Below are 14,049 nucleotides of genomic sequence, written 5' to 3' on the forward strand. Positions count from 1 at the left end.
CAGTATGATTTTTTGCTTTATTTTCTCCATGGCCTTGGTGCTTTTGGTGGCTACTCGGACTGTTAAGTTCAGTTTTTGCCAACTTCTTATCAAAAATTGGAAGTTTAAAATGAAGTAAATTAATATTAAAGGTCTCCAGAGACCAACTTAATGGGGAAAGGTTCTCAGTTCAGCAGATTTAGTTTATACGAATGATGTGCAGCATGGGTAGAGTAAGAGGCCAGCATTTGATGGGCACACACAAAGTACACAGAAGAATGATGAAGTGGGAGCCAAACGAGTAGCTGGGACCAGTGACTGGAGGTGCAAAGGGGAGTTTTTTGGGGGTGTGGATTTGTCTGCTGGAGGAGTCAGCAGAATAGGTGGGATTTTTCAAAGGAAGATTGAACAAAATCCTGGGCGGTGTGGTGAGCATGGCAGCAGGGTCACACTAAATGGGAGGAAATCATAGTCTTTGTCTGTGGCTTAGTTTGTGAAATCTTTAAGAATATAAAGGGTTGGGGTAACTGAAGCTTCAGGTGTTTGGGTAGGATCTAAACTGTACCATAGTGACAGACAGTGTGTGGGCTGAACTTTCTCCTGACCACAGCAGGCTTCCGGCCTGCAGCCACTGCCCCAGCCACGTCCCTGTCACACGAGAGGGGCCCTTGTCCTGCATGTACATGGGCCCAAAGAGCCTTGGGCTGCTGCCTACGTGTGGGAAGGAGCAGGAAAGAGGACAACCCCATAAACACCCGAGGGCAGTCATGAGTGTGTGAAGCCGGAGTGGTTTGAGGGGGCCGGAGTCCTGAGGTAACGTGGTGCCTGAGGGACAGAGAGGTGCCCAGAGCTGGGACTGCACCCTCTGCTTACAGCCTTTGGTCTGACTGTGTGAATCCAGGTGGGGTGAGGGCATGGGGCATATCACAGGAGAGGGAAACAAGAAATCCTCCTTCATCTGAAGTCATCAAAAAGGCTTTTGTGCCGTATACCTTTGACTCGTCTGGCTTTGAATCTGGCCTGGAACTGCCAGTGTTTACAACTGAGCGTGAGGGGGGCTTGGTGGTGTTTAATGCTTGCCCATTATTAAAGCTCGTTGCTACATGTGAACTTAGCGGCTCCAGGGGATGCTCAGGGAAGTTAAGGTGAGCAAGCCAGAAGCTGGACATTAATGTGGATGCAGCCAGTGCTGCCACGTGGCCTTGGCTTGTTATTGTTGAGGCTCTGTGGTGACCTGGCGGTGACTATCTGAGGCCTGCGAAGGCGCTGCAAGGAGCAGGGTGCTTCTGAGGAGCTGCCTAACCCCAAAGTATCCCAGATTATTTCCCTTTGGCCAGGTTCAGGGGGGCTTTTTAACACTGTTGTCAAATGTCCCTGGCAAATGTCAGCTCCCTGATTATTGAAATGATCTGCACAAGGAAATAAATAAATAAAAGACATAAGAACAGAAAGTGCACCCTCCCAAGATAGCTTTTATGTAGCTAGAAAAGTGAGGTGGTTTCCTGTTCTAAATATTTAACATGATGTTTATGATATGTCCTCTGGGGGAAGAGATGCTTGAAAGCTAATGTTTATGAAGTAAGTCTGGAGGGATGGAAAGGGGAGGGAGGGCACACTAACTAGAAGGAAAAAAAAAAAAAAAAAGGAAAACAAAAGAAAGAACCTCAGGAGATGTCCTGATTTATGGCTTTACTTGCTGGAGAAAAATCCCTGTTTTGTTAAAAAGGTTGCAACTGATGGAAACCAACTTCAGCTCAGCGCTTTTTGAAACCAGAAACCTGTTCCCTGAGTCCAGACAGGATCTGAGTCTGGGCCAGCAGGAATCTTTTACTAGCTGCTGCCTTCATGCTTCTGAGCCCCACAGAAGGCGGCGTATGTGTCTCCGCATCACGTGAGGTTGGAATGACGGTCTGATGTTTAAGAAGCTGAGCTACGTTTCAGAAAGGAGGGGTGAGTTTGGTTTCCTACTCTGCCAAAGGCTTCTAGTGTGATATTTGGGTGTTTAATCTCTCCTTGCCTCTGTTCTCTGTCTGGGAATAGAAACAATTTCCTGATTCACTGGGAGATTGAAAATAAATCACTTTCTTGTTATGTACTTAAATAAAGGCCTGGGTTCCCATTATTTCAGGAAGGATGACTGAACTTCTTGTGAAGCACACTCTGAATGGATGATATTTTTCAACCTGATTTATTAAAAGTAAGCCCAGTGCTTTGTTTTACCTTAGTAATTCTGTATGCAAACTGCAGCAGTTCAGGACCAGCTTTGTGTATGGCTTTGTCGTTCCTGCCCCAGGGTGTAAATCCTTTGGGGGAAAGCTGTAGGTCAGAGATATGGAAACACAAAGTGTTTCTGCTGCTCTGATTTTCAGTAGTGTGAGTTAGTGCAATTTTAAATACCAGCTATGCCTAGTACAGAGGGCATGTAACAACAGAGGCTGCTGCATTAGAAGGTTAGTGAAACTCTTGCATATTTTACTGTGTTGTCTCCTGGGTCCTCAGAAGAACTGCTGGCAATTCTTCTGGCACATGCTGAGGGTCTTAGGTCTTGGGACTGAAGGGGCCTGAAAGGTAAACCTAAAAAATTTCAAACATAATGTTGTCTAAGATGAAACACCACACATGGCTTTAGTGTTGGAGGTTGAAGTTTTCAAAGACGTCAGAGGCCAGGTACAAAAATCCCATGTCTTAATCAATACCTTAGGTTTCCTCAGTACACTGTGCTCAGCCTGGCTGGAAGTCAGGCCATTTGTTTCAATTATTAAATGTGGATTTATGGCCCCTGTTTTTTCTTGGAAATAGAACCACGCTTGGGACCAGTTTTCTCCTTGCAAATAACTGTGTTTGCCTGTAGTCAGTCCATGCAGTTAGAAACGTGTCAGTCACACTTATAAACATCCACTTTCCTGCTCCATTTTCTCACTATCCTCATGATTCTGACCTTTCTCACCAAAGTGTAACAGTTATACATCCTTTTTTTTTTTTTTTTTCCTGGGATCACAGTGTTTTGCACAGAGCTCCTCTACATTTGATGGCTTTTCTTTGACACGCTATCAGCAAGCTCTTAAACAATTTTCCTGCAGAGAAAATCACTGTGCTGTGACGGTGCACCACTGGGTAATCCTATTTTGATGATAGGCAGGTCTGATTGGTCCAGCATGGGAAGATGTCAACTGGTGTTGATAATCTTAGTGCACCTTCTCACTCTATTAGCTGGTCAGCTATAATAGCTGCATTCTTCCAGTAACAAGTACAGATATCTTATTTAGATTTCTCTGAATGACTGATGTTGAATAAAAGCATTTGGATAACAGTCAAAACAGTGATGGCTGAAAAAGGATTTGAACTTTGGTAGACTTTAGGTGCTTTGGGTAAAATTTACCAAACACTGAAAGCTGATAATGTGTATTGCCTGCGTGTTGTGTTAAACGCTGGTGGCTCATTCACATTAAAAAACAAGGTAGGAGGCAATAATCTACTTCTTCAAACTAATCAATGGGGCTGATTATTCAGGAGGTGTGAAGAACGTCCCTTCTTTATACCTTGATTGTGCAGGGAAAAGGCTGTTGTACATATGTGGCATTTAATTTTTTTAATGCTCCCCTTTGCCCTAAAATTGTGAATCTCTTAAATTCCAACATGAGAAATTGCCAAACATAAGAAAAACAGCCAATCTTTCCCCTCCCCACAATCCTACCGTACACAAACCTCCAAAACTTCACATAGTACCTGAGCATCTGGAGCCCTGGGCTGAGGGAAACATGGTTTTAAACAAAAAATCCCTAACTCTAATCTACAGCCCCCTTCAGACCTGCCTCTAGGGAGAAACCTACCAATTACTATTTACTTTACCAACCTAGAGTGATTTGTGGATGTATGTAAGAATTATTTACGGTTTCATGCAGGAAAAACTTTCAGCTCCCTATTTGCCCTTGTAAGTAATGAGTTGCCTCAGGGAATCAAAGGTCAGATTTTGGTTTTAATGCCCACCTCCTTTTAAAAAATAAATAAAGCAATCTATGTGAAAAGAAGAAGAAAAAAAAATAACAGTCTGAAAAGGCTCTGACTCCTGCTCTGCTTTGATGTTTTAGGTCTGGAAGGGATCATAAATTTGCTGGTGTGAGATAGAGTGATAATAAATGTAGCTTTTAACTGCTGGGTTTTTAGCTCACACAGCATCCATTATCACTGGCAACTGCAAAGGGAATGTACTTTTTTTCCTTGTTGCTCTTTAGAAAGATAAATATTCACCCCACTATCTGGTGATGTCCCAGAAGCTTAGACGTAGCCTCTCCTTGTGACCGTTCCCCAACAACTTTCATTCTTGGGCAGAATGATTCAGTGGTGTTGATAAGAGTCTGGAGGGGTTAGCTTCCCACTTCGTTCAGCATTCATTGCTTGGATATTTCTCAGTGGTATTAGTTGTAGTGAGCTTGGATTAGCCAAGGAACTACTTGGAACAGAAAATCTGTTTGGGGTTCAAAGCTGGAGAGCTCTTGAGGTTCCCTAAAGAGTTTCAAGCAGAACGACCACTTGGTTTTAGGAGGACTTTTGTTATCCATCTTGTCTGGCTTTCTGTGACAGTCGTGCCCGAGAGCACTTCCTTCTTGTTTCTTGAGGATGAATAGGCCAAAGAGAAGGCCCTAGCCCAGCGATGGCTGCGTGCCGTGTCAGCATGCTTTCATGCCACCCTTAGGACTGTATTAAGCTCAGATGAGATGCAGTATTGAAAATGACTTTAAAACTCTGACAGATACTTTGTGCCTGTATGGAGCAGCGCTTCCAGTACAACCAGCTTAGTCATGTCATAATATTTTAAAACTACGTTGTTAATAAATGATCTTAACCACTTAGATGTCTATTAATGTCTTTTTGCTGAATGCCAGCAACCTCATATTCCAACAATTTCCACAAGGACTTATTGACCATGTATAGATTTGGAATGAATTTTGCCAAATCAGTTTATCGTCCCCATATATCTCTATCTGCTTTGCCTTGTGGAGCGAAACACTTTAGCTATGGTTTTTCTTTTCCTTAGATCAGCAGTTAAGTCGTCTTTACTCAACTTGCATCCATTATGGATCACTCCTGTTAGTAATATCATTATTTTATTTTATGTTTTAAGTTCAACCATAGATATGTTTCTTTAGTCTGCTGCAAAACTTAAAGATTTTCTGCATATTTTTTCAAGCCACCAATCTAAATGAGAAAGTCATCTACTCTAAATTCATCACCTTGAGAGCTTTTAGAAACTGTTTGATAACCTTGGGAGTAGAATGAGTAGTAGACAGCACTTACTTAAATAACACTCAAAGGGTGACATTGACTTGGTCTTTACTTGCAACTTGTATACAGTTAAGATTGTGAATATTTTTTTACGATAGTTCTTGTTTGTATTTCTTTCAAGTGTAGTGTAGAATTTTCATTTTATGCCTTTTCTTAAATTCTGTTCATTGGAAGATATGTTTACGTGCTTGGCTTTTTATTCCAATCATGAGAATAAGCCTCTTTTCATAGATTCATAACAGTAAAGGTCAAAGGCATGCATTATCTAGTCTGAATTCTTCTGCAAAACAAGCTAGTGTTTTGGAATCCATTTAGTTACAAGTGGCAGATTCGTCTTCCAGAAAACCTTCCAAACTTTCAGAAGTAGGCAATGTCCAACATCTCCTAGCAGTCTGTTGTAATAGTTAATTACCATGACTAAGTATTTAGCTGCTAATTTGAATATGTCTGGCTGTAGCTTCTGGTCAGCGTAATCCACCTGTTGTTTTACTTTAAGCTACAGCAATCTTCCTTCTCATGACATCAGCTTTACTTCTGAGTTTATCTTTGGGGCCTTTGAAGTTGTTACTGAGTACGCAGTTTTGTTCTTTTGCTGAGCCTCTATCTTTGAAGACATCTGAGAATTATTTTTAAATGCTGTCTGTATTCATCACATGGACCTCGGCTGCTTGTTTTGACCATGCTTTTTGCTTCTTCCTGGGTCCATAGAGATAGCTCAGAGATGGTGTCTAGTGCATGCTGCTTAGAAGGTGAGCCATTTTATCCCCCAAAGGGTATCTAGAATGAATGGGTTGTGTTACCTCCTGGGAATTCCTGTGCCATTGGTTCAGCGGTAAGCCTAGGTGACTGCCTTGGCTAGATCCTCCCTTCCCAACTGCTAAAACTAGCTGACGTGAATCCAGCTCAGTTGCACACCATTACCTGTATTTTACCTAATTTTTATAACCCCAGAATTTTTTTTTATGGAGAATAAGAATAGCCATCCTGTTTTACTGGTAGGGTGTTACTGCTTCAGATCGCCCGTTTTTATCGGTTCATTCTTGGTTCTCTTTTTTGATAACCTGTTCCCTCAGACTAGCCCAAGTGTCTGAGGTACCACGTAAAACAGTCGGTAGGAGTGTCAAACGAGAGAAAATGGATCACTTGTTCTGTGAGTAATCTCACTGTAAAAGGAGACCACTGAAAATGATTCAAGTGACCACCTGGAAATTGAGTCTGGGAAAATATCTTAGCATAATATAAACTTGAGCTGGACTCCAATGGCCACAAAGGCTGGACTCTAGATAAGGTTCATTGTGTGATTTAAAACATCTGCTTTGCTGGACTGGATTTTATCCATACTCCTTGGAAAAGGACAGCTACTCGTGGAAATGTTAGCCAGGTTCTGGATGCAGCTCTTGTAAAATCTCTCGGGGAGCTCCTGCTGTTCTTCCTCTGCATGTGCTGGAGCTGAAATGCCTTGGGAAGGCCATATACCAATCTTTACAACTGCTGTTTCAAATTCATGATGACTGTTGAAATGAAATTGGATAATTGGGATTAGGCAGTAAAATACTAAGAAGAAGAGGAACTGGAAATGGGTATCGCAGCTAACCTGCAGATGCCTGTTGAAAGGCAGGTGTGTATCTGTTTGTATGTTCAGGCTGGCAGCTGGAGAACAGTCTGCTCAATAGAAAACTATATGTGTAAATGCAGCAAAGTCATTTTCTCTGATGCAGCCATGAGGGTCTAAAATTTGAAAGAGGAAAGTTTTATGGGAAGAAGATTTTTTTCCCCTTTTATTAAACCAAATGAAATATTTAAGAGAGCAGTTAAACTTCTGGGTGCATGTGTCTAGTCATTTCCTCTTTTAGGGCAGGCTAGCCAAAACTGGATACCTGAATGCATGCATATGCTGGTTAAAAAGGGTTTTACCCTGGAAAAGAATTCCAAGAGTAAAAACTAAAGAATTGCTGGCTGACTTTAAGAATGAGTGTCATATTAACGTGCTGTTTCCTTTTTGTTATCAGTAGCTAATACCTATTCCCTCCGTGAACAAAATAATCAGTGTGGTATGTTGGATTGTTTTAAACTGGGGAACAGGGATAAGAAAATCTCAGCATCAAAGCAGTCATGAATGAGGGCTTATCTGGGGAGCAAAGGTGGAATGAGCATACACCAGTGCATTTTAGAGAGTTAACCTCGAGGTCTGATAGTCTGCATCATGCTAAAATGCTGTCAGATTTCAGCAGTCAAATAGAGGCAGATAGAAAAAAAAAACTTAAACATTTAGCTAATCAGGATTACACCCAGCTAATGGAGAGCAGTTGTTTTTCCCCCCTTCCCTATCATCCCGGTCGATTCAAATTGATCCTAGTTCTGCTGAGCGAGAGCAGTCCTTCAAAGTTTATTCTGGTGTCAATTTTTATAGTTTCCCCCACTGATCAATAGAATGCATAATCATTAAGGCAAAGTTTGTGAAAGCTAATCCTTCAATACGAGTTTTATGAATGGCTCAGAGTCATGGCTCTAACCATTTGGATGTAAGTGGAACCTTTAATCAGGTGAGTGACAGGAGACAGTCAATAGGATTTGCTGAGACTGGATTCTGATTTTCTATACAGCTATGCAGAGTGAGCAGGGGAAGGGGGAATGAGGATGGCCAGAGGAACAGACATAGGCTAAAATGGAAGTTTCTCCTCTTTTATTATTTATAAAATGTATTTCCAGTATTTTTAAAAAACACTTTGCACTTGCGTATCATTTTTCACCTAGAGAGCTCAATTGTCTTTGGGGACGTTTGCTGATGAAACACTACGTCATCTTTTTGTGAAGGTGAATAACAATTAGTGCTGCTTTACACTGCTGAGACCTTACTGTACCGAATTTTCAAAGTGCTGCAAATTTGTAGCTTGTCAAAAAGGGGAAAGAAAGCAGGGACTAATGAAGTGACTTGCTTTGGATGTCACGGAGTAGGTCAGTGGTAGAGGAATAAGAAACCTTGGAATTGCTTTATTTTTGCCTACTAGACATAGGTGGTGGTGTAGCTTTTTCTTTTTTTTTTTTTTTATCACATCCTCATCTCCTGAATTTGCAAGGGAGAGATCATTTGAACCATGTAGACTAAGAAGAAGAGTAAAGAGTTACATAAAATGGGGAACTGAAAAATCAGAGGATTAGAGGGAAGATGAGCTGTTATACGGAAATCATCACTGCTGTAGCTGACCAATATTCACTTGGTGGTAGCGTTAATATCTTTACTTCTCTCCTTTTCTGCTATTTCAAATGAAATGAGAAAAGCAAACATGCTCGCAAGGCTCTTTTCGTAGCAGCCAGAAGTATTTTTGCTTGGGCAAATAACTTCTTGCTGAAGGATCTGCCACAGAGTGCCAGGATGAGAAGAAAGCAGCCAAAATTATGTTTCCATTCAGTATGCTGAGAAGTAAAGGGCGAGGTTTTAAGTTTAAGGTTTTAGTACAAAGACTTCCATGGCAATGAGGTGTTCTGAGTGTTCAACCCCAAAGCTTTTAGCTGTCAGACTGGACTATTTGAAGGCTGAAAAAAAAAGCTACAAAACTGCTGAGAAGCAAAGCTGGTATTTTCATTTGCACTTTCCAAGAAGAATGGAATGACAAAGGTGTATAACGTAAATAGTGATCAGTAATTTCCTTTGCAGCTGGCAGGTTGGGAGTTTGCTAAGAATTTCTAATGGTAAGTTTAAATTTTCAGTGAGTTGCCTGCTACAGCCTAATACAGCCCCTTTGGCTTCTTGCTTTTTGTTAGCTGGGGTTGTCCTAGTGCTCATCACCTGGCTCTTCCCTTTAATGATTTCACAAATGTTTTTGAAGCAGCTTCTCATTTGGGTGATTCAACGAATTTGTCCTGATCTTCTCCAGATGAGGAGCTGGCACTGTATCTACAAGTAATGCAGTAGATTTGGGAGGGGTTACGTCACTGCACTCTGTACATTAAGCTCAGTGCATATCGTGCTCCTGATCTTCTGACATTGCTGCATTGGGAGGTTGGTAGAAATAGGATTATTTTTTTTAGCTGAATTTATTTTCTGTGTTTATTGTTACTTCATAGTCCCCAGAGCATTTTGACATCATGGGAGAATAGCAGCCTGAGTAGATGGATGACAAGAGGTAGAGAAACTCTGCTTATGCAGGCGTCTTCAAAAAATCAGCAAAGACAGAGCAATGCAGGAAATACACCACCACTTACTGAGAGATGATCTCAGAATAGATCATGCCATGATAAACCCAAGGAGTGTGGCGATATTGGCTCAATGGGCTGGCACTGACCTGGAAATGCAGACCCAAATGCTGCCGGATTTCCAGGTGCAGTCCCATGTGGACAGGTTCTGAGGGTGGTGAATGGGGCAGCACCTCCACTTCCTCGTGATAAGGTCCCGAGGGGATGTGTGGTGGGCAAAAGCCCCCTTGCCCAGCTGTCCCTTACCTCTTAGAAAAATTTCTACCCAGTGACTATTAGCTGTTTCACACCTAGATCTAGATCTGACCCCATTGCTAAAAGATGTCTTTTCATCATTTTCTGTGAAATGCTCACAAGCCTCTGGCTCTGAAATCTCTTCCGAGTGACAAAGACAAAGATATGGGGTCAGCTCTGAACTTGGAAATGATTAGTTGCTGAGATGTATATCAAAGCTTTTGGTCTGACAAGAGCTAACCTTTGATCTGGTAAATGGGAACTTTACCCTGCAGAGGCAAGGGAAGGGGAGGAGAGGAGCAGATTGATAAATCGGATGGCTTGGGAAAGAGCAGGGGGAGCTGAGAGCTGGCTGTGTTGGTTCAGGTAGGAGAGACTGGGGAAAAGGGTAGTAAGTCTACAGGTCTCAGGAAAATAGAAACAAGTGAGCTCATAGGCTGTGAGAATGATCCAACCTCTGTTCTTCTCCATTCCCTTCTCCACCTTCTGCTATCTGCTTTGCAAGGGCAGTTGGTTTGTGGATGCTGGCGCTTGGGAATTAGGTAGTGGGCAGTGTTGTCCCACTCAGTGGCTTCCCTCTGGTGCCCTGAGCATCAGACTGTGAAGAGGCACAACACAAACATCGGTCTTACGGGAAGCTGGCTCTGGAGAGGTTTCTTCAGAGTGGATGGTGGTTGTGGTTTGGTGTTTGGGCAGCTCGCTGGCCCTTGGTTCCACGTTAACCTCAAACATAGCCTCACAGTCATGGAGTTCATGGGGCATGCTTGCATGAACAGGTGAAACCTCCTGGAGGTCAGACCAGTCCTGGCAGCACACAGCAGCTAAGGTGCTTTCCAAAGGATATTTCTCCAGGATTCCTATGCTGATGTCTCTTTCCTCATGAATCTTAGCTCATCCCAAAGCTGGAAGGCTGTGTTTACGGCACATCCCGTTTTCCTTCATTTTTTGTCACTGCTTTCCTTCTTCTCGTACCTTAATGCTGACCAAGTAGTTTTCCTCTTGCACCAAATGCTTCATTTCCTGATGGGCCCTTCCACAGGCTGACGGTGCTGTTTACAAGTGCTGCTGGATGCCTTGCTGTGAGTGATGAGCCTGTTCCCGGTCCTACACCGCGCTCCCTCCCCCTGCTTTCACTATGGTAAATATTTTAGTACTCGTTGAAATCAATTGAGCCTCATCAATTGGAAATAGAGTGTAAATCACTGGGACTTTTGCATTCACCCCAGAAATCAATTTTCACACATTAGGGCTATTAGCTTATTGAGAACTGTGTGATAAATGGCTGCGGGCCATCATGGAGCCACACCTGCCAGCTGTACATTTTGCATCTCAAACAGGCTCAGAAGCAGAGGGACGCCAAGGGAGGGAAGATCTCAGGTTGGTGGAGTGGTGCAGGGTAGGAGACACGAGGAGCATGCAGCCAGACAATCCGTGCCTGGAGATCGATAACACCTCCAGAGCACTAACTCATCCTCACAGCGACTGGAGACAGAAGGCGGCTCTGAGCCAAGTTGTGGTTAGGCATCGATGTTTTTTCCTCTCTCAAAGATGAGCATAATTTGGGGAGGAAAGGTGAAATGAAGATTATGAACAGTTAATAAAACTAATGCAGTAGTTTAAAAAAGAAGCTTTTCCACGAGTAAATACCTTTCTTTCAAACAGCAGCTGGAGCTGGGGTGTAGAAATGCCTCCTCCTCCTGCCATCCCAGTGCTCTGGGTGAAGTGGACGTGCAGTTCCTCACAAGCTGGAGTTTCACTCTGTAATGCCTTCCTATTTTTGTGAATTCTAATAGTGGCAGCTAATAGGCTTTTTGTTGAACAAGTCCTGCAATTTAAGTTTCTCTATGGTTTTGTTTAACAAGGTAAAGAGTCTGGTGGCCTAGCTGGATGAAGCGTACAGTGCCCAGCAGGTTCTTCTGTGGCTGTCTGGAAGACCCTGGTCTCTATTTCCAAGACACAAAATAATCCGTTCTTCTCGATTACTAGTGCCGAACACAACTGAGGGTGACTCCAGGGACTTGGAGCCTCTGCATGGTGCAGTCTGTGTTTATTTGCATTGTAGTTTGGCTTTTTACACATGGAAGCCACCTCTGGGCCAGAGGAAGTCATGCATAGGCAGGGCAGTCTCTAGGCAGACCTCTGGCTAGAGGTCTTTTCTTATCCCTGTACTTCTCCATAACAGTTTGTCTCAAGCATGTATTTCCCAATATTGGATATTTCTCTTTACAGTAGGAAGGAAAAAAAAAAGAGTGTGTGGGGACCTTGAACACTAGATCACCGGATAGATTGTGCAATGTAAGTAACAGTGAATTTTCTTGCTGTGAGGTGAATATAGATATACTGCTGTAGTTTGAGGAATGAAAACCAGAGTTACTTCAGTAGACAGAGAAGATCTGTGTCATCAAAGTTTCTTTCTCAAGAAAAGCGATGTGGGCTTAGAGAGTCAAAGCTCCTTCCTGTGGGGAGCTGGAAGAGAGTGACTCAGCTGCTTCTTGCTCATACGTTTTGGCAAGGAAGCTCAGGACTGGTGTAATAGGAGAAATTTCCATGCTCCAGCACTACGGAGACTTGCCCTGGCACAGCTTCTGTAGGTGACAGTGCTGTTGACTTGGACGGCATCAGGAGAGCATTCTGAGAGCAACAGGCAGCCAGGAGTGCTGGCACGGCAATAAAGATGTCCAGCGTGAAGGAGCTTGGCTGCCACTTGTGGGTAGCTGTGACCTGCTCCCTGGGACCCACTGTTTTCTTGATGCTTCGTCACCCCATGGGCCTGTCTCCTTGCTGTGAAAGACCAAGCTGCGGGACAGAGAGCTCTGACTCGCTTCCAGATAATCTTTGCAGGCCAGCTGGAAGCAGGAAGCAGTGGCCTGCTCCCTGAAGAGTGCCAGCGTGGTTTGGCAGCCCTCACAGCAGCAGACAGCTGGCTTTAAAATGTTCGCACCTAAAAGCTCCTGTGCTTCATCCGGCCACACTCCTGGAACATTTTCCAGTCGCTCCATCCAAAATGTTGCCTTTCCTCTTCCTTACAAGTCTCATATCTAGCAACACACCCTGTGCTGCTCAGACCTGTTGGTTACCTTATTCCCAGGATCTGGAGTTTCAGTCTGGTCGGCTGCGATCAAGACTCCGGGCAGGGGCTGCATTACTTCTCTGACAGTCCTGGGCTCTCACCCTTAGCTAATTACTTTGATCCTTTACACTTTGTAAAAATTCTTACAACGCAAACTAAGTCCCCCCTGGCTTTAACCTTGCGACCTAACTGGCCCTTGTAAAAGGGAGGGAGAAAACACACAGTCATGCACGCACAAGCACACACACGCACACACACTCACGAATATGCCTATATACACATCCCCACAAACTGCCTAAAGCCTGTTCCTTTAATAGTTTCCTCCCAGGACTCCCACAAAAAGGCAAATAAAACTCCTTTTACAAGATAGCAGGGCAGCATGAAGGATCAACTTCACCAACAACAAGTTCTTTCTTCAGTTCATTTGTTTTTAACATACTTTTCCTCCAGATTTTGATCCTCTAAGTGCCTCTCCCTCCTCTTCCTTTCCCTTTTGAGGCTTCCATCGTTGTTCCCTTTGCCTGCCCTGCTGCCAGCAATTTAATGGCTAAAACAAGCAGTGTATTTTTTCAGGATCTGCTTGTTCACAGGGAATAGCATGTGTATGAACACACACTGCTAAATTCCCCTTCCATGACTAAGGAATGTTTCTTTTTTTTTTCTTCACAGGAGCTAGCTAACAAAAGAAATCCTGAGGAGAGGGAAAAAGCATCGTAGCTATGACGAGGAATTAAACAGACCAGGGATCTTCAGCCTGCGAGGCAGCTGAGGAAGGATCCAGTAGAGGTCTATAAAATTGTGAGTGGCCTGGAAAAATGAATTGGTTGCTACTCTTTTACTTCAGTTACCAGAAAAAGCAGTTTCAGAAGAAACCAAAGGTAATAGTTCCTCATACAATGTGCATGTCTCTTTCCCCTATACCACAGCTAGGAGAACCATTTTAGAGAACCTTAACTCGGTGAACAGCATAAAGAAATTTAAGTTTCTATATGGTTTAGATTAAGCATGGGGAAACAAATTTGTTTCTTGCTCCTTTACTGGCTGACCAGCATTTATGAAACTTACACACACTTAATAATCTTGAGACTTCTTTCTCTCTGACATACTTGGTTAAGAATGCTCAATATTGTCTAAAGTTACTGTAAACCAAAAAGTAGTGACAGATGCCTACACATCATGATTCACAAGCCTTGTTTCTTTAGGGAAACACAGAAAAAATAAAAACCTTCATTTGCCAATAAAACCCACATTTGGATCCCTTTACCATTTCCTCAGTTAAGCCAAAACCA

General features: G+C 43.1%; 1 long non-coding RNA gene across 2 annotated transcripts in view; it reads left to right on the plus strand.

Moving 5' to 3' along the window:
• Positions 1 to 14,049, plus strand: part of LOC101805192 (uncharacterized) — an 81,252-nt gene that overhangs the window by 18,390 nt on the left and 48,813 nt on the right. For both annotated transcript variants that reach the window (XR_011803855.1, XR_011803856.1), the window contains exon 2: positions 13,430 to 13,638. This is a non-coding gene — a long non-coding RNA (uncharacterized lncRNA). The remainder of the gene's footprint in view (positions 1 to 13,429; positions 13,639 to 14,049) is intronic.

The sequence above is a fragment of the Anas platyrhynchos genome, chromosome 16, assembly GCF_047663525.1.
Source record: "Anas platyrhynchos isolate ZD024472 breed Pekin duck chromosome 16, IASCAAS_PekinDuck_T2T, whole genome shotgun sequence".
NCBI lineage: Eukaryota > Metazoa > Chordata > Aves > Anseriformes > Anatidae > Anas > Anas platyrhynchos.